Source organism: Erinaceus europaeus, chromosome 1 (genome assembly GCF_950295315.1).
Source record: "Erinaceus europaeus chromosome 1, mEriEur2.1, whole genome shotgun sequence".
Classification (NCBI taxonomy): Eukaryota; Metazoa; Chordata; class Mammalia; order Eulipotyphla; family Erinaceidae; genus Erinaceus; species Erinaceus europaeus.
The window spans coordinates 14,739,642-14,764,794 of NC_080162.1; the positions used below are offsets into that span (position 1 = coordinate 14,739,642).

The 25,153-nt window shown below is 40.6% G+C and overlaps 1 long non-coding RNA gene across 2 annotated transcripts in view; it reads right to left on the reverse strand.

Annotated features, from left to right (window-relative positions):
* Nucleotides 1-336: 336 nt before the first annotated feature.
* The window catches only part of LOC132541708 (uncharacterized), a 47,395-nt gene continuing 22,578 nt past the window's right edge, over nucleotides 337-25,153 (reverse strand). The window contains exons 3-4 of one of the 2 annotated variants that reach the window (XR_009552808.1): nucleotides 6,777-6,878; nucleotides 337-635 (exon numbers count right to left, since the gene is read on the reverse strand). This is a non-coding gene — a long non-coding RNA (uncharacterized LOC132541708). Of the gene's footprint in view, nucleotides 636-6,776; nucleotides 6,879-13,091; nucleotides 15,017-25,153 lie in introns of those variants that run through there. The other variant, XR_009552806.1, reaches the window with a different exon arrangement.

Sequence of the window (25,153 nt, forward strand, 5' to 3'; positions counted from 1 at the left end):
CCACTAGGCAAAGAGAGAGGCAGGCTGGGAGTATGGATTGACCTGTCAACACCCATGTACAGCGGGGAAGTAATTATAGAAACCAGACCTTCCACCTTCTGCATTCCACAATGACCCTGGTCCATACTCCCAGAGGTTTAAAGAATAGGAAAGCTATCAAGGGAAGGGATGGGATATGAAGTTCTGGTGGTGGGAATTATGTGGAGTTGTACCCCTCTTATCCTATGGTCCTTTCAGTGTTTCCTTTTTATAAATAAATTATATATGTACATATATATATATATATATATATATATATATATATATATATATATGAATTGTGGTGGTTATCAGAGGAGGTGGGGCATAGGACTTTAGTGACTGGTGCAATGACTTAACACTTACCACATGTGGTTATGAAACTATACCCCTGAAATCTTACAGTTTTGTAAACCACTGTTAAATCACTAAAAACAAAAAAGTAGTGGAACTCTTTTATTCACTGTAAATAAACTTTTAAATAGGTTCACAAACTGATAGTGAAAAACTTAAGCTTGTTAATCCAGATAATTTGGTCACTGCTTTATTCTAGTCTTCTTGAGAGAATCATAGTTTATTTCAGGCTTTTTTTCTTCCCACTTTCTTCTTTCTCATTCCTATGGATGAGAAAACATGTTGAGAGAGAGTATTTCAGTACTTTCTGGTGTTAGGCCATAATTGTTAGTAGGGATGTACTTGAGATTTTCAGGAAGGAATACAGTAGAGACACCAGTCCATCAGCACAGACATCAGCTGTCACAACGGACAGGATCTTGCTTGTGAGTGAGAGCTGGTACCTTCTCTGTCCATTTGTTCTCATTCACACTGGCTTTCAATGGAACATGCCCTTGCATTCCTGAGACCTACCACTATTGTATCCCTGCAGTTTCCTGATTTCAAGCTGATGGATCTTTTAGGCTGATTGAGTTCATGCAAACAACAGCAGTTTGGGGGTCAGATACCATCTAGGCATGAGGAAGGAAAATTAGAATACATTGATTCACATTTACAGGAATTATGAACTTATTTTTTTCTTTGTTGGGGGGATTAATGGTTTACAGTTGGCAATAAAATATAGTAGTTTGTACATGTGTAACATTTCTCAGTTTTCACATAACAATCTAACCTCCTCTAGGTCCTCCTCTGCCATCATGTTCCAGGACCCGAACCCCCCACCCCAGAGTCTTTTACTTTGGTGCAATACACCAACTCCAGCCCATGTTCTGCTTTGTGTTTTTGCTTCTGTTCTTCTTTTACAGCTTCTATGAGTGAAGATGATCCCAATCATAGACAGAAGTTAGGAGTTATGAATTCTATGTGTTAAAGTTGCTAATTTCAAAAGTTTTCATTACAAGTTAATTTGGGGGTGATGGGGAATTCTTGACTCTGGAATCTCCTAAGGGCAACAGGCATGTTGGAGCGCTGCTTTAACTTTTCCTGCCTAGATCTTCTGTTGCCTCACGCCTTTCTCGTTTTGCTGCAGAACCAAGGTATAATGGGAGGTGTGACTACAAGAATTGGTTTCATTAGCTTGAACTTCATCAGGAAGAAAGCCACAAGACTCCAGATCCATCTTATCTTGCTTGCCATTTGGTTCTCCAAATTTCAACAGGAAGAGGAAATGGGGCACTAAGCATTTACTAAGCATCCACTCCAGCTCCTCTCGCAACTTCTAACCTCTATTTATCCTCCTGGGGGACAGTTATTCAGCCTTCATCTCCCTCATCCAACACTCATGAGCCATTCCTTCCCACTCTGTGGTTTGGCATAAACAGTGTGCATTGAAATTTTGTGACACTTAAACTTTTGGAGCTCAGACTGTTGCTATAAAAACTCTCAGACTTTAAGAGCAATGTTTCTTTCTGGAATTTTAAAAATAAATTCAAAAACTAACTTAACTTCTTTTAGATCATCTATTTTGATCTTCTCTCAAAGTGACAAATTCCAGTAATTCAATGGGTACAGGAATGTAAAGAATTAAAGAATATGTCACAAAGAAAAGCACATGCAATAGCCCTCATTGTATAAAACCATATCCTTTATTTATGGTATGGTTATTTCAATATTGAAGGAGGAGATCCAGAGGTTCCTAAAATAATTCATATGAATTAAAAGCTATACAATGTTTTTGAAAGGTCATGTATACATCAGTAGTTTATAAATGTGATGCGTTGAAGATATTTAAAATGTAAAAATATCTTCAAATTCAACAAATTGTCAAGATAGGTACAGCAGTTTTCTGACTTTGTTCACAAAGAACATGTTTCAAAAGACCAACTCCTCACTCTCCAGAAGAAAGGATTTGTAACACTGAGTTTTTTTCGTAAGTCAACACCTGTGGATGCTGACAACCTGTTTCTTTTTTTTTTTTTTTTGTAAACACTGGTTTAAAAGGAGTATCTCCCACTTGGATTCCTTCCCCCCCCCCCAAATTCATGAACTTTTACACACACACTCTTTCTCTTTACCCCTCCCAGCATTTACTGTATCATACTAAAATAATTTTATATAATGACTCATACTTAAATAACAATTCTATCATTGAGAATTGAAGATTGAAACCCTGTTGAGTATGGTAGCAGTCCAACATTAAAATCTCTCTTTGTCTTCTTTATAACCAGGAAGATGTTGTTGTGTGCAGTGGAGAAGAGGGAGAGGAGGTCCAGAGCAAAGAGGGAACACAAATCTTTATTTGCACTGGCACCTCAGAGTTGGGTGCTAGAGAAACAGGTTGGGCCATGTGGAGGTAGCGAAAATGGCCGCCTCATGCAGTAACCTTTCCTGCGTCTGAACACCAAAGTGAAGCGCTGGCAAGAGAACGAGGTGCGGAAGAAGAAGGGCTTTTATAGGAGTAGCTTTCGTGAGAATGGGAAGGGGGAGGAGTAACCATAGCACTTCAACTATGGTGGGGAAATAGACAATGCCCTGAGGGCACAACATGGTGGAACAGGTGCTCCGAGAATGTCCCAACTCTCGCAAGAACTAGCAATAGCCTGAGGGGACAACATGGCAGATGTGACTGCACAATTTCCCAGCAGGAAGACATAACGCATCATCCTGGTGGTAAGAGTGAAAACTGAACAGAAAAAGAGGTAAAGACAAAAAGAAGGGGGCACATATGTATAAAGCACCTCAGAGACTCCTACAAACTCCTCCTTTTGTCCCCAAAACAACCTGAGCAGCAGGAGGCTGATGTCACCATTCCTGTTTTACAATGAAAGCAGTGTTGAGGAAGACACTCAAGGTCCTGTAACTAGTAAGTGGTGATCTTAAACAGATACAACCCAGGTATTCTGATTTCTTCTCACCAAACCACAGTGTCATCCCAATAGAGTTGCACATGGACTTACAAGCTGCAATTGTTTCTCTATGAGACCATTTACACTTACCAAAAAAAAAAAGTGTTTTTTTTTTTTTTTTACATATGTTGAAGCCCATAGAAGAAAATGCTAACACTCACCAGTACACATTCTAAAAGAAGGAAGAAGGGGACATCTACAGGCTTCCTCAAGAATCCACGAATGAAGAGTATCCCTATGAAGACTTTCAGAATCTAAAATGGACTGAAATGAGCAAGCTCCCTTAATTTACATAGAAATAAAAAGGCAGCCTTCCCGGCCGCCTAAATAGGCTACCAAAGACACATCAGTCCAAACTAACATTAGTTTATAATGACATCAGGAGCACTGTGATCAGTGCAGAACCTGAATCAAGTGTTTCCCAGGATGCACTTTGGCAGGACTACTCTTGATGTTTTGAGGTGTGTACTTCCTCTTTAATGACTACTGCAAAACAAAAGTGAAAACCTTCTTCAGATTTCTTTCCACCAGCTGATATAGGTACTAATGTAGGTCTTTCATAAAGTACAAGGTAGAGTAGACATACTTTAGACTGTTTGGGGGTGTGGATGCCAAGAGGTAGCTCAGTCTGTTAGAGCAATCGACTAAGGCCTCAGAGGCTACAGGTTCTAGCCTTGCTTCATCACAGTCTGCCAGAGCTGAGCAATATTCTGACCCTCTCCTGATTAATCTCTCTCTATATAACTAGCTCTCATGATAAGTAATTAGATGATTAAGTAAATAAATCATTTTAAAAAATTGTTGGGACCAGGCTATGGCACACCCGGTTGAGCACATAGGTCACCATGTGCAAGGACCAAGGTGGGGGGCAGATTTACTAGTTATGAAGCAGTAATGCAAGTGTTTCTCTTTCGCTTTCTCTTTCTTGTTCTCATTCTTTCTCCCTATCTCTCCTTCCCCTTTCAGTGTCTCTGTCTTATCAAAATAAATAAGTTAATTAACTTAAAATAAAACTGTCAACCTTTTAAAGTGAAGCAAAATGACTAAATTGTAACAAATGAATTACAGGCAAAATGAGGCATACCACTTTCAGATCTAAGTTCTAGGATCTCTTTTACCAATCTCCCCATTTGTTTTCTCATCACATCAGCTTCACAGATGAAAAAGAAACAGTGAAGAGACCAGACAGAAGAACTGGTGTCCCAGAGAGATGGCCTGGAGCAGCAGAGGAACCTTTAACATAAATGGCATATAAATCTTTAACATGAAAGCTATCTTCTAAATGTTTATTGTGAGATCATTACCGTGATTATAGCACTAGTGATTTATCTTAAGTTATACAAAAAAGCAGGGAAATATTCATTTTAAAGCCTAGGATATCTTGAAGCCAAATATTATTTTATGATCATAGCAATGTATCCTAATGATTTTTCTCTTTTTCTTTCTTTTTTTAAAACTGTATATAAACCTCTAAATTGCAGCAACACATGCAAAAGCACTAGTACATACAAACTAGTTTATAGTAGAGTCTTTAGCATATTGGCACGACCTCCCATCTCCCTTTCATTGGTTTCCAGGAGATAGACACATCAGGATCCCAAATAGTTCAAATATACATACACCCTTTACTGTATATTAAACCATATTATTCTTGGATAAGGTACATCCAGGTTTAGAAAGGACAGAAACAGTTGTAGTGGAGTCTTCTTGAAGAACCCAAAATTAAGTACAAAAGTGAATATTTAATGTTAAATTATAAAATAAATTATAACTAATTTAATATCTAAAGCTGAAAAATACTGTAAGCACCACAAAAGAGAAAATGATACCATGCTCCTTTAAATTAAAATCGGCATGGCATACCTACAGAACGCTTATCTGAAAATTTCTTTTTCTTTCCTTTTTGTGGTGGAGAGGGATAGTGGCTTACAGAGCCATCCCTGTGCATGTACATGAGTTTCTTCTTCTCTGCAGAACACTCTTCCCCACAACCTACATCCTTTAACATCATTATGAACCAGGACCCCAAGGCTCTCTTCGGCCCCTCCCTCCCTCCTCCTTTCCCAGAATCCTTTGCTTTGATGTTATACACCATGCCCAGTCAGAGTGTCACTCTGTGTTCTCCTTCCCTGTGCTTATTTATTAAGTCCTACCTATAAGTGAGATTATTTGGTATTTATCCTTCTCTTTTTGGTTTATCTCACTTAACATGTCTTCAAGTTCCATCCAAAATGAGGCAAAAGAGATGACTTTATCATTTTTAACAGCTGAGTAGTACCCCATCATATAGATAGATAGATAGATAGATAGATAGATAGATAGATAGATAGATAGATATAGATAGATATCTCATAATTGTTTTAGCCACTCAGCTATCACTGGACATCCGAGTCACTTCCAAGTTTTGGCTAATATAAATTATGCTGCTATGAACATAATAAGTAGGCATAAATTTCTTCTTATAGGTTCTTTTGTTTCCTTTGGGTAACAAAATAACCCAGGAGGAAAATTGCTGGGTCCCAAGATAGGTCCCTTTCTAGTGTTCTGAGAAATCTCTAGACTGTCTAACAATCTTTTTGCCTGCATACTCTTTCATCCTCCTTCTTATGATAATGACTTCATATATATTTAATAGACACAATTGAGAGAATATTTTACCAGCATTAGTGGTCACAGTTTATTTTTATTATTGATGATAATGTCATATGCATATGTAAGAATCATGCAAACCTTGGAAAACATGTCAAAGTTGTTCAGAAGAATTGGTCGTCTACATTCATCTCCGTGTATTTCAATTCTCATCTCTCCTTTTCAATACATACACACTCCCAGTGCTAAGGAACATCAGACATAATAATACGAAGACAGAACCTCTGCTCCCAATCTTTGCATCATGATGTAGAATGAGTCGGCACTATAGGAAACAGACTTGTCCTAGATGATGTACAGATACCGGAGTGATGAGCCATCAATCACACAGAGGTGATCACAGAGTATGTAGGCATCCCACCAAGCCTGTACTGCCATGCCGTGTGTATGTGTAGCCTCAGCTCTGCTTTCCCTAAGTCACAGGGTTATATATATATATATGAAATCTATGACTCCCCCCAGACCAAAGGAGATAAAAAGAAATGTTGCATGAGAAATGCAAAGCTGGAGAGGAAATCGAGAGTGTAACAAGGAAGTGAGTATAACAATTAAGATCAAGGTTTTCCCCACTGTTCACAAAGCAGAACTTCCCTGTGAAATCTCTGCACAGAAAAAGGCTTATAGCAAAAGAAAGGCATTAACGTTCAGTTATAGGGAAAATAGCTGAGTGTTCCCAGGTCCAAAAATAACCTACCAAATAGCACATACAAACTAAAATAACACTAATGGATAATAGAAGCAGGGATGATAGGTTAAATGCACAGCCTGTATAAAGTGGAAATTATATACCCACAGTATTGCTTCACTTACCATAATTAGGAGAGCAGCAAACACGTTGGCAGGTACAGAAGTGGTGGTGATACAGAACTGGGTGGAATTGTCATAAGTCAGGATAGTAAGATATGCCAGGAACTGAGGTGTTCGAGAGAGGGGAAGAGAAGGAGAGTTAACCTTTAACATCTCACTGCCATGTGAATCCATTCAGCAGGCAAGTAACTAGTCAGCACTTTCTTCTATTTTGGTTATCAAGTCCGAAGTCTGGATGCTTGCTGACTTCATGATAATTGCTATGAAACAATTAGTAGATGCTGTCTTTCCTTTCCACCTCTTCTCATAACAAATTACTATCAGACTACCTTATCACCAAAGAAAAGAAGTAAAAGTTACAAACATAGGTGTTTTGTATGGCCAAATATCATAAGGCAAGTTATCAAAAGAGTGGGGGATATATGTACTGGAAATGTTCCTGAGGGCAGGGGAGATAGCATAATGGTTATGCAAAAAGACTTTCATGTCTAAAGCTCCAATGTCCTGGGTTTAATCCCTGGTACCATCATAAGCTTTGGTTTCTGTCTCTCTCATTAAACTCTTGTTTTTTTTTTTTAGTTTGTTTGTTTATTTGTTTATTTACTTATTGATTTATTTACTAGTAGAGCACTGCACAGCTTTAGATTATGGTAGTGCTGGGACTTGAACCTGTGCCATGCATGTCTTTTGCATAACTATTATGTTATCTCTCATTAAAAGAAAATATTTTTAAAATGCTTCTGTGCTGAATGTTTTCTTGAAGTTCAAGCTTATGCACAAAGTTTCTTTCAGGGTTTGGAACATTAAAATTCTCTGTGTCCAAACTGACGAAATCATAAATATCACTCAGGAAATCATAAATAAGTTTTGACCACATTTATTGAAAAGTAAACATCTTCATGCTTTTATTAGGTAAAAATAAAGCAAAATATTCTCAAAGTAAGTCCAACCATATCCCATAACATCTCTTTCTCATTGTAATATAAGCAGTCTAGCAGTTACACTGACTGCTGTGGCTACTCACATAAAATAAAGTTAAAGACCAAGGTGCCAACGTGCATAACTGAAAGGCTCTGCTCACTCACACATAAGTTTTGAAGCAATCACATTAGCTAAAAACAGATTTTTTAAATCCTTTGAATTTCCCACTAAGTGTATTGAAATGGAAAGTGAATTGAGATATATGAGTTAGAAATTGAGAGAATTTAGTCTGGGAGTGTTTCTTGGGTGAGATATGTAATTTGGTGTCGTATCAGATATCTGTTCAGCTCCCTAGTCCATAGGACATTGTCTGCTGTGTTAACTAGCGGATTCAATGCCAATTACATCACTCAGAACACATGAAACAATCAATACATTTTTATCTGTATGGATGACAGAAGGAAGGAAGGAAAGGGGGATGGAGAAAAAGAGTGAAAGTGGGAAGGAGGGAGCAAGAGAGATCTTTGCCTCAGGTAAATCATAAGTTAGAATTTCTCAGATTCTAGATTCCTCACCTGCAAAATGAGGATGTAACTCATCCCTTGTGAAACAGAACGAGAGACAAATAAGTGGAAAGACAGCCCATGCTCATGAACTGGAAGAATTAACATCGTCAAAATGACCATCCTGCTTAGAGCTAGATACAGATTTGATGCCATCCCCATCAAGGTACCAATGAACTTCTTTAAAGGAATAAAACAAAAAAAGCTTCAGAAATTTATCTGAAAGCCCTCCCCCCCGCAAAAAAAAAAAAAAAAAATCCTAGCATTTCCAAAGCAATCTTAAGAAGAAAAGAAGAGACAAGACAAGAGGCATTACACACCTGACCTCAAGCTATACTACAGAGCTACTGTAATCAAAACTGCTCCCAGAACCAAAACAGACACACAAACCAGTGAAAAAAAAAAATTGAAGGTCCAGAAATAAGCTCCCACATCTATGGCCAACTAATTTTTTGACAAGGGGGCCCAAACCATTAAGTGGCGAAAGGAGTGTCTCTTCAAAAGATGGTGATGAGAAAACTGAATTGAAACAAGCAAGCAGATGAAATGGAACCGTCACATCACCATGCACAAAAGTCAACTCCAAGTGGAACAAGGACATGGATGTTAGGCCAGACACTATCAAATACATAGAAAAAAACATTGGCGGGGAGCTTCATGACCTATGTTTCGAAAAACCCTTCAAGGATTCAAATCCAACAGCATTGAAAACAAAAGTGAAAATAAATCAGTGAGGTTACATCAAATTGAAGAGCTTCTGCACAGCAAAACGTGCCACCACCCAAAACAGAAAGACATTTTACAGCACAGGATAAGATCTTTACACAACACACACCAAAGGACTAGTAACCAATAAGCAGTTCAATAACTAAACACACACAAAAGCAACCTCATTAGAAAATGGGGCCAGGACACAGATAGACATTTCACCAAGGAAGGGGTCCAGAGGGCCAACAGATCTATGAGAAGGTGCTTAAAGTGACTGATCATCAGAGAAATGCAAATTAAGACAACAACAAGGCCAAGCTTTACACCTGTGAGAATGTCAGTTATCAGAAAGGACAGAAATGCCAAATGTTGGAGAAGATGTAGAGAAAAAGGAACACTTCCAAACTCTTAGTGGGAATGCAAAATTGTCCAGCCATTGTGGAAAGCAATCTGGAGACAATCAGGACACTAGACATAGACCTACCCTACAATCTAGCCATTCCTTTCCTGAGGATTTACCCAAAGGAAACAGAAATATCTATCGGAAGAGATCTATGTATACTTGTGCTCATAGTAGCACAGTTTGTAGTCACCAGAACCTGGAATCAACCCAAATGCCCAATAACAGATGAGTGGCTTAAAAAAAAAAAGTGGGAGTCCGGCGGTAGCACAACAGGTTAAGCGCACGTGGCTCAAAGCGCAAGGACTGGCATAAGGACTGATGTAAGGATCCCAGTTTAAGCCCCCCCCCCCCCGGCTCCCCACCTGCAGGGAAGTCACTTCACAAGAGGTAAAGCAGGTCTGCAGGTCTCTATCTTTTTCTCTTCCTCTCTGTCTTCCCCTCCTCTCTCCATTTCTCTCTGTCCTATCCAACAAAAACGACATCAATAACAACAACAATAATAACTACAACAGTAAAAAACCAAGGGCAACAAAAGGGAAAATAAATAAATATTAAAAGTATTTTTTAAAATTTTTTATTTAAGAAAGGATTAATGAACAAAACCATAGGGTAGGAGGGGTACAACTCCACACAATTCCCACCACCCAATCTCCATAACCCACCCCCTCCCCCGATAGCTTTCCCATTCTCTATCCCTCTGGGAACATGGACCCAGGGTCATTGAGGGTTGCAGAAGGTAGAAGGTCTGGCTTCTGTAATTGCTTCCCCGCTGAACATGGTGTTGACTGGTCGGTCCATGCTCCCAGTCTGCCTCTCTCTCTTTCCCTAGTAGGGTGCGTCTCTGGGAAAGCTGAGCTCCAGGACACACTGGTGGGGTCTTCAATCCAGGGAAGCCTGGCCAGCATCCTGGTGGCATCTGGAACCTGGTGATTGAAAAGAGAGTTAACATACGAAGCCAAACAATTTGTTGAGCAAAAAGTATTTTTAAAAAAAAACATTTTAAAAAAGTGATGTATATACATGATGGAATACTACTCAGCTGTTAAAAATGATGTAGTTGTCTGCTTTGTATCCTCTTGGATGAAACTTGAAGACATTATGTGGAATGAAATAAGCCAAAAAGAGAAAGAGGAATACCAAATGATGTCGTTTATTAGTGGGACTTTAAATAAAGTAGGCATGCGGTGGAAGAGCACAAAGTGAAATATGGACTGGACATGGTGTATTGCACCAAAGCAAAGGAATCTGGGGAGGGACAGGGAGAAAGGAGAGAGAGGAGACTTAGGGGGCCTGGTACATAATGAAATTGTGTGCATATGTCAGTTATTGCACTGGAAAACATTAACCCCCCTCAATTAAAAAAAAAAGTTCTTAAAAAAAAAACTAGTCCCTTTACATAAAGTTTCTGTGAAGATTGAATTAGCTAATACATACAAATCTATAATCACTTATACGGGAAGGGTTGGCACCCAACGAATCTGAGTCTGCGATGAGGAATATTTGGTCCTCACTTCATTCAAGTATATCCCATAGGAGAGGATACTGCTAGTGACTGGCAGACAAAAAGAACTGAAGTAGAAGGCTCACTGGCAGGGAGAGGAAAAACTATTCTAAAATGTTTCAATCTAATGGAAGAGTTCAGAAGATCTGGGATTCGATTCTGCAAGAGAAACGAGGAGAATAAAAGAGCATGTCTTGTGACGTGGCAGGAAGACTCATTTCAGACCTCACTGGGTAAGCGTAATCAATAACATCCTGTCAGGAACTTTTTGTGGTCTCATGTGAATAAAAGATTTTTAAAAACCTGTGATTTCCTCTCTAGTGTTGCAGTGTGATGATTTGTCTACGCCTTTGAAGAAACTGAAAAATTGCTTGAACTTTCCTGGCTGTATGTGTCCATTATGGAAGATAGAAAAAAAAAAATGAAGATGATAGAATTTTTAGGGCATTTATAGAAAAGAATGAAGAGTCACTATTTCATTACAATGGACAAGTCATTGTAATTACTCCTCTGACAATTTACAAGGGGAAAAGTGTCTGTCTTGGGTTATTTAATCAGTCTTGAACTGTGGGGGTGACTAGTTACAATTAGATTCAGTCCTGAACTGCAGGGGTGACTAGTTTTCTAGTTAATACAATACAGTTATCATTGGCCAGCCATAATCTTAATGCAATGTTTCCATATTCTTTTTTTTAATTTTTCCCTTTTGTTGCTTTTGTTCTTTTATAGTTGTTGTAGTTACTGTTGTTGTTGTTGATGTCGTTGTTGGATAGGACAGAGAGAAACGGAGAGAGGAGGGGAAGACAGAGAGGAGGAGAGAAAGACACAAGACACCTACAGACCTACCTCACTGCTTGTGAAGAGACCCCCCCCCCCCGCAGGTACGGAGCCTGGGGCTCAAACTGGGATCCTTCCCGCAATCCTTGCGCTTTGTGCCACCTGCGCTTAACCCGCTGTGCTACTACCCGACTCCCTCCATATTCTTAAAGAGTCATTGTAGAACTCTCTGACTTAAGATTTTCACAGAAAATCTTATTTCTTAAGATTACTTATAAATCATAAAGCATATGATAACCAAATATGTTTATGTTTAAGTGGCAATATAAAAATCTGACAGTTTGGTAGCGAGCAAGATGGCCTAACACCTCGGGGAAATGTATCCTTCTGATTACAACTCTGTAAATCAACATTTCTCCAATAAAGTGATACTGAAGCTAAAAATGAAATCGCTGAGGCAGAATGTAGATGCTATTTTAACATAGAGGCAAGCCATTTAAATCCTTTAAATAAAAAAAGGCTGACTTCTGAGCATAAAGAATCAACTCTCAACTGCCTCCCACTATTGACAATTCGCTTTTGTTCTTCAGGGCAGTGTGTCATATTCAGCAACATCAACGTGGAAGTCTTTATAAAATGCATTGCAGAGTTCTGTGTTTCCAATAACCTTGTCAGGGGGCGGGGAGGGGGGGGAATGTGAAAATATTCTGAGCAGGCAAGTTGAAGGCAGCAATGGCTCCCCAACTAGGCTCAGCCTGAAGGCTCATCTCACCTCACTTGGCCATTGTCGCAGGTTGACACTGTTTAACATTAGGCCCTCAAGCCTAAAGCTTCCAGGATACATATGAAATCTTACTGTGATCAACCATAAGGGTGAGTTCAATAGGTTTCCACATGTCTTAGCTTAACTTTTGAAAAACCTGTACTTCAGATTATTTATTTAAACAAAACTAAAGATTATTTTCAAAGTTCTGAAATAACAGGACACGGTTTTATAGTCATTTTTATTTATTCATCAAATGAGTCGATATTCATTCAGAGTTAAAATGGCTGTATCATAACCATTCCAAATTGCAGCAGCAAATGAGATTGAAGCATAGAACAAAAGTCAGACAAAGCTATATAGAGTAAGATCTCAACTTACTAGAAATACAACCCAGAATAAATTACTTCACCTGAACAATCCCTTCCTTTTAAATTTTATTACATATATATTTTTTAATTTTTCCCTTTTGTTGCCCTTGTTTATTGTCGTTGTTGTTATTATTATTGTTACTGCTGTCGTTGTTGGATAGGACAGAGAGAAATCGAGAGAGGAAGGGAAGACAGAGAGGTGGAAAGAAAGAGACACCTGCAGACCTGCTTCACTTCTTGTGAAGCGACTCCCCTGCAGGGGTGGGGGGCTCGAACCGGGATCCTTAGGCCGGTCCATGGTCCTTGCACTTTCCACCATGTGTGCTGACCCTGCTGCAACACCGCCCAGCTCCCAATCCCTTCCTTTTCTTAACTGTAAATGAAATTGAGAAGTTGTACCTCATAAGTTAGTTTGAAGAAGTAATACACATTCTAAAGAAATAGTAAGGCCTCAGGGCCAGGCGGTGGCACAACTGGTTGAGCGCACATGTTGTGTTGCGTAAGGACCTGGGTTCAAGACCCTCGTCTCCACCTGCAGGAGGAAAGCTTTGCAAGTGATGAAGCAGTGCTGCAGGTGTCTCTTTGCCTCTCCCTATTACCCCCTTCCCTCTCAATTTCTGGATGTCTCTATACAATAAAAAAAAAGTAAGGCCTTAATAAATACTCTTATTGTTATAGAGAACCATCAACAACCTAACAATTTTACAGTAACTCAAGAAAGACAGAATTTTTAGTAGATCTGAATTCCACTTCTGCAGGACCAAAACACTGTCACTCAGATGATATCAGACCAATCAATCAAATTCAATTTCTTCTTCTTTAAATGAGTATTACCAGCTGCCATCTTTACAACATAGACATTTTAAATGATGATAAAGTGAAAATCTTTACAAATCAAAAAACACAATGTAAGATACTGGTCTTTTTAATTTATTTTCCCTTTTGTTGCCCTTGTTGGTTTTATTGTTGTTGTAGTTATTATTGTTGTCATTGTTGTCAGTTAGGACAGAGAGAAATGGAGAGAGGAGGGGAAGACAGAGAGGGGAGAGAAAGATAGACACCTACAGACCTGCTTCACTGCCTGTGAAGCGACTCCCCTGCAGGTGGGGAGCCAGGAGCTCGAACCAGGATCCTTTTGCCTGTCCCTGTGCTTCCCACCACGTGCGCTTAACACGCTGCGCTACTGCCCGACTCCCATAAAATACTATTAATATAATTGGTGGCGCTGGTAGAATGACCAAATGTCCCTTTTGGTTTTGTTGTGGCTGTTTTCTATGTCCTCTCGGACTTTCTGTGTCCAACCAAATGTATAAGATGTCTGGGCTCACAACAAGGGCAACAAAAGGGAATAAATAAATAAAATAAATATTAAAAAAAAAAAGATGTCTGGGCTCACCTCCTTTGATCATGCCAGCGCTGTGAGGGCAGCACCAAACCACCTTTGTTCTCTCCCTAAAGAAAATATGACATTCTTCCTAAGATCTGGCAGTATTAAACAGGATGTGGTGGTGGTGTTCAGTATGAAGGCTGATATATTTTCTCCCCTTAGGAAATACTCAGGAGGAATCCTTGTCCTACTACACAGTGTTTTTATTATCTGGGACACTTTATCTCATTTATCATAAGAGTTTTTCACCTCTTAGCCCTTCAGCACTTTTCCCAGCGCCCCTTGTTACTAATTTTGAGCTCCTCTGGATAGGCCTTATTTTCCTAGGCAAACATACCTTGAGGCCAGGGTCTTATTATTTTTGAAACTTGCATATCCTTTCTTCTCTACTGTCTTCACATTGGTTGATTGATTCTAATCTCGGATATATACTTCTTTTTTTAAGTACTTACAACCTGAACTGAGCATGATTATTTACTTATTTATTTAATTTTTTATTAGTGATTTAACAATGATTAGTAAAATTTTAAGATAAGAGGGGTACAATTCCATACAATTCCCACCACCAGAGTTCCATATCCTACCCCCTCCATTGGAAGCTTCCCTATTTTTGGTCCCTCTGGGAGTATGGACCAAAGTTCTTTATAGGGTACAGAAAGTGGGGAGTCTGACTCTGCAACTGCTTCTCCATTGGACATGGATGTTGGAAGGTCAATCCAGATCCCCGGCCTGTTTCCCTCTTTGCCTAGTAGGGAAGGGGTCTGTGATGGTGAGGTTCCGGACACACTGGTGAGGTCATCTGCTTAGGGAAGTCAGGATGGAATCCCAGTATAGTCTGCAACTTGGTGGCTGAAAGGTGGTAAAATATAAAGCATGAGAAATTGTCTTAAAAATAGGAACTTAAAGGTAGGAATAGAGCAGATAAAAGTAGGAGGTCTTTGGGAGGAAAGAAGCTAGGAAGTCTATTTTAGGTATGTTCCAAGAGGCTCATGACTTTAGCAATTTTTGCCTGAGCCTGATAGCTAAACATGCAATTGGACTAAAAAAAAATGTCTGGTAAAATGGTGACAGAGTTGGGAATAGGTCTAGAAAGTTGGATTTGGGGGCGAGGAAGGGAGAAGTCAGTGGCACATCTGGTTAAGTACTAACTGCAAGGACCAGAGGAAGGATCTGTGTTTGAGCCCCTGCTCCCCACCTGCAGGGGATACATTTAACAAGTGGTGATGCAGGTCTGCAGGTGTCTATTTTTATCTTCCCTTTCTCTCTCAGCTTCTCTCTGTCCTATCCAATAATAATAATAATAAAAATAATAATAAAAAAGGTGGCCACCAGGAGCAGTGGGGACTGAGCACCAGTGATAACACTGGAAATAAAATAAAATAAAATAAAGCTGGATTAGGGCAGAGAGTACATAAATGCAATATATATATATATGCATATATGTACATTTATATTACATATATATGTATAATGGCATATAAATACCATTAACTCTTTACACCTTCGATCTGACAGCAAAAATATTTAGTATCTCCAAACTCAGTGGCCAGTCACCTAACTCAAGTTGGACGTGCTAAGATAGACCCAGTCTGGAAAAGAGAAATTTCCCATGAGTGGTCATCCCACTTCCGGTTATCTTGTCCATCTCCAAAACTCTCTCCCTTTACACTGTCTGAACTGGAAGACGCTTTGAAGAGGGTTAAACCGGGAACAGCTGCTGGCTATGATAACATCACCCCAGAACTCATTCTTAACCTGGGCCCCGCGACAAAGAAGTGGCTCGCTTCATTCCTGTCCCACATCTTGGAATCTGAGTCTATGCCCAAAGTTTGGCGTCATGCGAAGGTAATAGCGGTTTTGAAACCAAAGAAAGACCCAACACTGGCTGCCAGCTATACACCAATTTCTCTCCTCTCCGTGTGTTACAAACTCCTTGAGAGGCTGCTTCTGTCACGTATTTCTCACCTTACAGAGAAATTCCTATCACCCGCCCAAGCTGGTTTCCGCCCAGGAAGATCTACCTGCGAACAAGCCCTGGCCCTCTCAACTTACATTGAAAATGGATTCCAGAAGAACTTAAAGATGGGTGCTGTCTTTGTTGATCTCACAGCAGCCTATGACACGGTCTGGCACTGTGGTCTCCTAGTCAAGATCTCAAGATGCCTGCCTCCATGGGTGGCCAACACTATATCATTTCTTCTCCAAAACAGAAGATTCCAGGTGCATCTGGGTGACAAGTCTAGCAGATGGAGACTTGTCTCAAGTGGCCTCCCCCAGGGCTCTGTTCTGGCTCCTAAGCTATTTAATATTTGCATCAATGACTTCCCAGAAACTTCTTCAAGGAAGTTCATCTACGCCGATGACATCTGCTGTGCAACTCAGGCATCCAAGTTCGACATCCTCGAGGAAACACTCACGAAAGACATGTCTCTGATATCTGATTACTGTAAAAAATGGCAACTAATCCCTAGCACTGCAAAAACAGTATCATCTGTTTTCCATCTACACCATGCCTCGGCCTCTCGTGAGCTTAATGTGCAGCTTGGCGATACGAGAATCCGGCATGAAGCCCAGCCAGTCTATCTTGGCGTTACTCTCGATCGCACTCTGTCATTTCACGAACATCTCATAAAAACTGCAGCAAAGGTGGGCGCGAGGAATCACATCATTGCAAGACTGGCCAGCTCCTCATGGGGCGCGAGCACTTCCACACTACGATCATCATCTCTGGCATTATGCTATTCCACTGCAGAATACTGTGCCCCAGAATGGTTTCCGTAGCCCCCATGTCCACTTGGTCGATTCCAAATTATATTCCTCCATGAGGATAATTTCTGGAACCATCCGTTCCACCCCGGTTCCATGGCTGTCAGTTCTTAGCAACATCGCCCCGCCAGATATTCGTCCGGATGCGGCATCATCTAAGTTCATTTCCCACATCTACGCTCGACCGGACCTGCCAATATACGCAGATATCTTTGCCCACCCTGTCCAACACTTGACGTCTTGTCACCCAATCTGGTCCCCTACGCCTACACTGAACTTCTCTGTTCCAGACTCTTGGAAACAGAGCTGGCAGTCAGCTGAGGTAAAGAACAAACACCTCATCACAGACCCCTGCAAGCGTCAACCCGGCTTTGACCTAGCACGTTATGACTGGGCCCTCCTCAATCACTATCAAACAGGCCATGGCCGGTGCGCCACTATGTTCCATCGCTGGGGAGGCAGAGACGACCCGAACTGCCCCTGCGGCTCCAGACAGACTATGACCCACATAGTCAACGACTGCCACCTCTCCAGATTCAAAGGAGGTCTCGAAACTTTACATCAGGCTCAACCTGACGCTGTTGACTGGTTACAGAAGAAGGGCAAATGCTAGAAGAAGAATCTGAAATTAATAAAATGATTATCCAGCATCATAATGGGACAAGTGTGAATTTTCTATCGGATGAACAGGATAACACTGCATGATGATGACAATAATACTAATTATTACAATTAACACATTTCAAAACTGTAGAAAATCCCATTCCAAGCACTCTATAAATATGACTCTCTTTCAGCCTCCCGGTCACCTAGTAAGATAGCTATCATTATCTCTACTTTGGAGAGAAGCAAGGGAGCTAAGACAAAGAAGAATAAAGGAATTTGCTCAAGGAGTAACGTAGCCTGCTCAAGTCTGTGGTAGTGGAGGCAAGATCCTTACCCAAGGTCTATATCACCTGATATATAACTCATGTACATTCAGTTTCTCCAAATTGTACCAAGGAAGAATTAACTTTCTTTTGGATAGGACTATGCGAAAATGCCTACATCTCACAAAACTTTTAGGAGCCCACAAAAATGTTTTAATTACCTTAGGATACCTTAGGATCCAAAGGAAAAGTGCAGTTTCAGGCTAAAGGAAACATTATGACCTATCATTTTAATATATTTATCTACTTACCAAAATATTCCTAAAATTCATTTATGTTGAATTTTATTTCCATGAAAAATGGGGCCAAGAATGGCCAAACAAAAAATGGCTTGGATTCCTGAAAGTCCTACTGTGACAGTGACTCTCTGCGCAGGGCTTGGCAATACTCTATGTGTTATTGATATAATTTTGTCCCAGTGGTTATACTGTTGCTACATTGTGACTTCTGCCTCTCTCCTGTCAAGTGCAGAAAGGCCTGGCTTATAGATACTGTGACAAGTGTTCTTTGCTGTAAAGAACACATATTGGATGTGAAGTGTTAGAAAGGTGGTTTCCCTCTCCCTTCAGTGTGACAAGGAAATGAGACTGAACTGAGCCCTCTACAGCCCCCACCACATAAAGGTTTTCTGGCCACAGATGGTCTAGCCACTAGAAAACATTGCAAACAGTAAAAGGATATTACAGAGAGGAAATACAAAATGTCAGGAAAAATTTTTGTTCACTGTGTTGCAGGAAGCGTGTACTTGTTACAACCAAGTCACAATGACAGTTCTAAGGTCCTCATGGCCAAGACCTAGAAGACTTTCCCCAACTGGAGACTACTTTGGGTCCATTCTTCCCCTTTCCCAGACTCTTTTTAAGAAGCTCAGGACCCAACTGTTTAAAGATGAGACCCCCTAGCCTCCAATGACAAACTCGAGGAGGTCCTTGGGTTATGTCTCCAAGGCACAAGGAAGCTAAGGAGACGGTAAGTATCATTTGGGCCCCAGCTAGGCTGGGTTTTGTACACTGAAACCTGTAGGCGTTGACTTCCATCACACGTGAACTGTAATGACTTGTATTTTCAAGTCTGGTCTGTGAATAATAAATACAAAGTCCTCTTTTCAGCCTCTTCGTTTAAAGAAAGAGGAAGGAAACAGCCCATTGTTTTTTCTAACCTTGCAGTTTCCTAGTGTCAGATGGAAAACTGAGGATGGCAAGTGAAAGCAGCAGGCACCTCTATCGAAGGACATCCGGTGAGGCCCGGCCTGCTCTTTGAGGGGGCGATTTGTTGACTGCAGGGCAGTGGGGAACAGGGACAAAAACAAGCTGAAGCAAGTTTCCTTAGCAAATACATCTGAATACTCATTACAATCAGCTCTCTAAAACCTAGTAAACAGTCTATCAATTCTGTATATTCAATCCAGGGGGAAAAAAAAGAAAAGAAAAAAAAAAAACATGTTTTACCCAAAGTAGGAAAAATGTTTCATAGTGGTGGTTATTCTCTACAGTTAAACAATATATATATATATATATATATATATATATATATATATATATATATATATAGTTATATATATAGTTATATATATAGGGTTAGGGTTAGGGTTATATATACATAAAATCTGAAAGGAGTGACCAAACTGATTTTTTTTTTCATATTCTATTCTGTTCCTCCACTAATATAGTAAAAAAATGCTGTCTCAGGTATGTTCAGCACAATTTGACCTTCATAATTCATACACAGGTGATTATGGGCCCCTATTAGAGTTTTCAAAGAACTTGGTACATTAGGGACCTTTAAACAGTCTCCTATAATAAAAACAAGCTCATAAAAATCCCACACATTTCACATAGGCCTTTGATAACCCATCACATAATAATGAGCTTGCGTTACTAGCAGCCTGTGCCACATTTAAACCAGTACCTTCCAGGTAAGAGTTTTTATATCTTATTATCTCTGCCTAGAGTCACCCTGGGCTTGAGAAGAGGCACACACACTCATACTTGCTTCGCCCCTAGTTGAGCAAATTCCATGTGTCATCGACATTCTCACCTTCCTCTTCTAATCACTTTCTTCTGGGCAGGTTTGTCAGAGTGGAAAGTCTGGATGGGAGCTCCAGCCTCAGTCTACGACTATCTCTCTGTGAAATTCCCCATCTCTTTCTCTCTTTGAGCATCAGTTTCTCTTCTGAGGAAACAGAGAATTTGACCTCTACTTAGTGTAATTCTGTGCACAGGGCTTTTATGTTGGGGGAAAAACAAAGGAGTTCTGTCCACCTTCTCTAAATCAAAACAGATCTCTTAATGCTTCAGAGGTAAGGCTCTGAATTACCTTCAGTTGGGTGGGGGGGGGGGGGAGGCTCTATCAGACTAGCAACTAAAGGACCCTTCATTTAAACATACTCTGAATCTGTGACTGCTAATAGACTGGCCTAGGTGCACAGCCCCTTTAAGTCAAGCAATTATGAGGGGTGTGGGGGGAGGAGTAAAAAGATTCATAGTTACCTTTTTGTGGCATGGTGCCTCATATATATACAATTTACTTATCCTAAAATGGCTTTTTCTCTCAGATAAGGAAACAAGAAAGAGAGACAGAAGTAGATACACCACAATACCAAAGTCTCTCCTCTAGCTGTGTCAATCCTATGTGGCACCAAGGCTTGAGTCAAGTGCAAGACAAGGTCAAGTACATGACAAGACCCATGGCCTCATGGTTGAGCTATCTCTTTGACCTCCAAGGGGATTTTAATGTATTAATATCTGTCAGTAGATTTATTAATTAATTCACTTTAGTAGAAAGCTGAATTCTAAAGAAACAGAGTATTGGGCAAATGTCTTGACAAAGAAGCAGAGAGAAGATCAGAAGAGACTGGGAAGCAGTAAGGCTTTCTCTGAGGAAAAGAGGTGTCAGCAGTGCTGCCTTAGAGCAACAGGATGCTTTCGAGCTTCCCCAAAATGGCCACTGGGCTAAGATCAGAGTTCTCACCTTTTACTTGGCATTGGCTTTGACACATGGTCTCTCACTTTCCCTTTTCAACAAAGTTGGCAGCATCCCCACTTCCAGGTGCAGGAAATAAGATGCAGAATGAGTCCCCAAATGACACGTTATCAATTCCAGAGTTGGAATCCTGACACAAGGAACAAAGAAATATCACAGATGGAGGGGAAAGAAAAGACCAAATCTGAGGACTCTTTCCCATTTTGTTTCAGTTTTATAGTCATTCAGTTACCTAATATTTATGTAATTTGATATTTGGAGAAAAGCAAAAAGGAATGAGTCATCATCTGCAGCTTCAAGAAAAAAATTTTAAATGTATTTATTTTGTATAGAGATAGAAATTGAGATGGGGGGGCAGAAGAGAGAAAGAGAGAGACCTGTTATACTGCTTCACCACTTAAGAGGCTTTCTCTCTGCAGGAGGGGACTAGGGACCTGAACCTGGGTCCTTGCAAATAGTAGCATGTAAGCACAACTAGGGTTCCTGCTTTTAAGAAGTTCGTGGCTGGTAAGACATATATGTAAAGGTGGTAATATTCATCCATATGCATCTCTTCTCCAACAAAACACTATTATAGAACTTTTAATTTTCTGCTTTCTTACAGTTGAGAGCATCCACACTTTGGTTGAAATGTGTGCCACTTCTAAGTGGAAGCTCTCTTTTTTTTTTAATATTTATTTATTTATTCCCTTTGGTTGCCCTTGTTGTTTTATTGTTGTAGTTATTATTGATGTTGTCGTTTTTGGATAGGACAGACAGAAATGGAGAGAGGAGGGGAAAACAAAGAGGGGGAGAGAAAGACACCTGCAGACCTGCTCACCACCTGTGAAGTAACCTCCCTGCAGGTGGGGAGCCGGGGCTCAAACCAGGATCCTTACACCAGTCCTTGCACTTTGTGCCACATGTGCTTAACCTGCTGCACTACAGCCCGACTCCCCTAAGTGGAAGCTTTCTAAGCCTGGGCTCAGTAATGTGCAACACCAATACTCTGTTTCCCTGGGCCCTGACAACTGGCAACATGCTCCACAGTGCCTGGTCCATCCACCTGAGTCCACAAGGGAGGCTCATTTGGAGCAGAGTCCCAGACAAACTGATATGTTCTTTTCAGGTAAAGAAGAAATAAATCTTATTGTTTAAACCACTGAGAGTTTTGCAATTATTTGTTGACTCAGCATTCAGGGGCCTAACCATAAGCTACACCTTTCCTATTCTGACTAATGTAGTAAATATCCACCAAGACAGACCTAAAGTACTGAGAAGGGTCAGACAGTGGTACGCCTGGTTACCACATGCAAGGACAAGGGTTCAAGGCCCTGACCCCCACCTTCAAGGGGAAAACTTCATGAACAGTGGAGCAGTGCTGCAGATCTCTCTCTTTCTTCCCCTCTTTCTCCCTCTCTCCTTTCAAGTTCTCTCTGTCTCTATCAAAAATAAATACATAAATATAATAAAAAATTAAAATATTGAGAAACAGAGAGTCCTCTGTCAATTATCACCCACGTTAATTGACCTACAACAGCAATTCTTTTAAGACAGTCGTTTTCTCTTCTTTCTTCGTTCTGAGACCTAACAAAATGCACTTCACTTCATTTGCCTGTGAGAATGTGGGCAGCAGGAATCTTTAATTGAATAGCATGCATGCTAATGAATTCCACTGATACGACTTATTCTTAAATTGAACTTCTTTTAAGGTCACCACATTCTTTTTTATATATTTATTTATTTATTTTGAATAGAGACAGAGAGAAATTGTGATGGGAGGGGAAAATAGTGTGGGAGAGAGACAGAGAGACACCTGCAGACCTGCTTCACCACTCATGAAGCTCTCCCCCTGCAGGTGGGGACAGGGGACTTTAACCTAGATCCTTGCACACTGTAATGTGTGCGCTTAACCAGGTACGCCACCTCCTAGCTCCAGATTACCACAAAAACAGGGATAGAAACTGATGTAGATTTTTTTTCAGACCCATTTCTTCGACAGCCATAATACACCTGGAGAAAGAATCAGGGATACCCTGTAAAGATGGGGAAAGGATTCTATGAAACACTCTCACTTTGCACCCTGCTGAGCTGCTGCCAGTCTCTTTGATTTACTCCATATAATATCTTTGGCAAATTCTCAATTCCAGAATTACCTTTCTGTGATACTTAAACTACTGCTGCAATTCTCATTAAAAATCATAATTCTCTGTTTCAAATTTTCTCCTTTCATTAAAGAGTTATCCCTATCCTATTTCCCTTCTAAATGCCTAAACCTTTCTTAAAAGTTTAACAGTAAGAGACCATTTGTAAACTATGGCTCAAGCTCTTGGCTTTGTATAAGTTCTCTTACTGACCCTTATAATAAAGGTATTAAATAGATATTTCTTGTTACAAATATATAAAAGAGGAAACAGGGACAGGGGGAGGGGTTGGTTCAGAAGCAAGTAATTTGACCAGGTCCCATGACCAGTAAACCAGGCAGTTTGCTTTGGGTACCCTCACCCTGGCCTCCCTGTTATTACAACACTCTGGATAATGTAGCTTGGAGACCTTAGCCCTCAGACCCCTATTCCTGCCACAGTGGGACATAGGAACAGCAAGGAGGTCAGAGACTCAGGGTTGCCTGGGGCGCAGCCAGCCAGCCAGAGCACAGAGGCCTCACACCCCTGAGAACAGACTGTGCGACTGGAGGCAGCCAGCCAGAGCCCATTGTCCTGGGGCTCTTCTGCAAGAGTCTTAAAATAGCATTTGGTAATGTGGAAACACACAGGTATCTGCTGTGACTGAGCTCTAGAACTCCACGGATGCCTTGAACACTGTAAAGAGACAGATGGTCCAGGATTGGGCTTGACTTCGTCCTTAACTAGCTCCGTGACAGTAGCTGATAATAGTAAACAACACTGGGCAAGAAGCCTTAGAATTACTGCCAAGTCCTTTGCTTGAGACTTCATCTGTATATTCGCCTTTCATTTACTCTTCTTTAAAAGAGCAAATAATAATAATAATAACCATTTCTATTGGTCTGCACTTTAGAGAGGGCATCAGATTTTTTGCACATATTATAATTTTCACAGTTGACTTGTCCAAGAGCACACAGAGCGGAAGCTGGAGAGTCAGGCTTGGTTACAGACATTTTCTTTCCGTGGGACCTAGTCTATTCATCTATAAAATAAAGTTTGCTCTGACAAACTCAGAAATCTATTTCTGCCCTAACATTCAGTCTCTTTCTTTTTTTTACTCTATTGTAAAGGACCCTTTATACAAGCACACAACTCCAGGGAGAGTGAGATATTCAATCTACATCAGCTTGAAATAGCAAGATGTCCTCATTCCACTCTCACTTTTGCCCAATTTCGCCGGGACTGGCCAGACTAAACCAGTACTTATCAACCCAGCAACTTTCCTACAGTTCTCAAATATTACTGTCACATGCTTAGCAGTTCTACTCTGAGATTAGTTTTTTTAAATTTTATTTCTTTATTTTATTTGCCTCCAGGGTTATTGTGGGGCTTGGTGCCTGCATTACAAATCCACTGCTCCCAGAGGCTATTTTTCCTCTTTTGTTACCTTTGTTGTTTATTGTTGTTGTTATTATTATTGTTGTTGTTGCTGTTCTTGGATAGGACAGAGAGATATGGAGAGAGTAGGGGAAGACAAAGACACCTGCAGATCTGCTTCACCGCTTGTGAAGCGACCTCCCTGCAGGTGGGGAGCAGGGGCTCGAACAGGGATCCTACGCTGGTCCTTAGCTTTGCGCCACACGCACTTAACCCGCTGCACTACCATCCGGCCCCCGAAATTAATTTTAATGACATGAAAAATGACATGGAAAAGCAAACATTGAAACATCCTTTTTCTGGTGGCAGAATAATGTAACTCTGTCCTTGTGGATACAATAAGGAAAAGAGGTTCAGAATTAAGACTAAGAAAGAATGCATGCTGGAGTTAGCACTAACCCTGAGGGTAATTCTCAGATACAAGTTCTTAATGCTCATGTGTCTTTAAATTAACAGACCAATTAAGAACGATTCCTGGGGGTCGGGCAGTAGTGCAGCGGGTTAAGCACACGTGGCGCAAAGCACAGGACCAGCATAAGGATCTGGGTTCCAGCCCCCAGCTCCCCACCTGCAGGGGAGTCACTTCACAGACGGTGAAGCAGTTCTACAAGTGTCTGTCTTCCTCTCCCCTTCTCTGTCTTCCCCTCCTCTCTCCATTTCCCTGTCCTGTCCAACAATGAATGAAGTCAACAATAACAATAATAACCATAACAAGGGCAACAAAAGGGGGGGAAATGGCCTCCAGGAGCAGCGGATTCATGGTGCAGGCA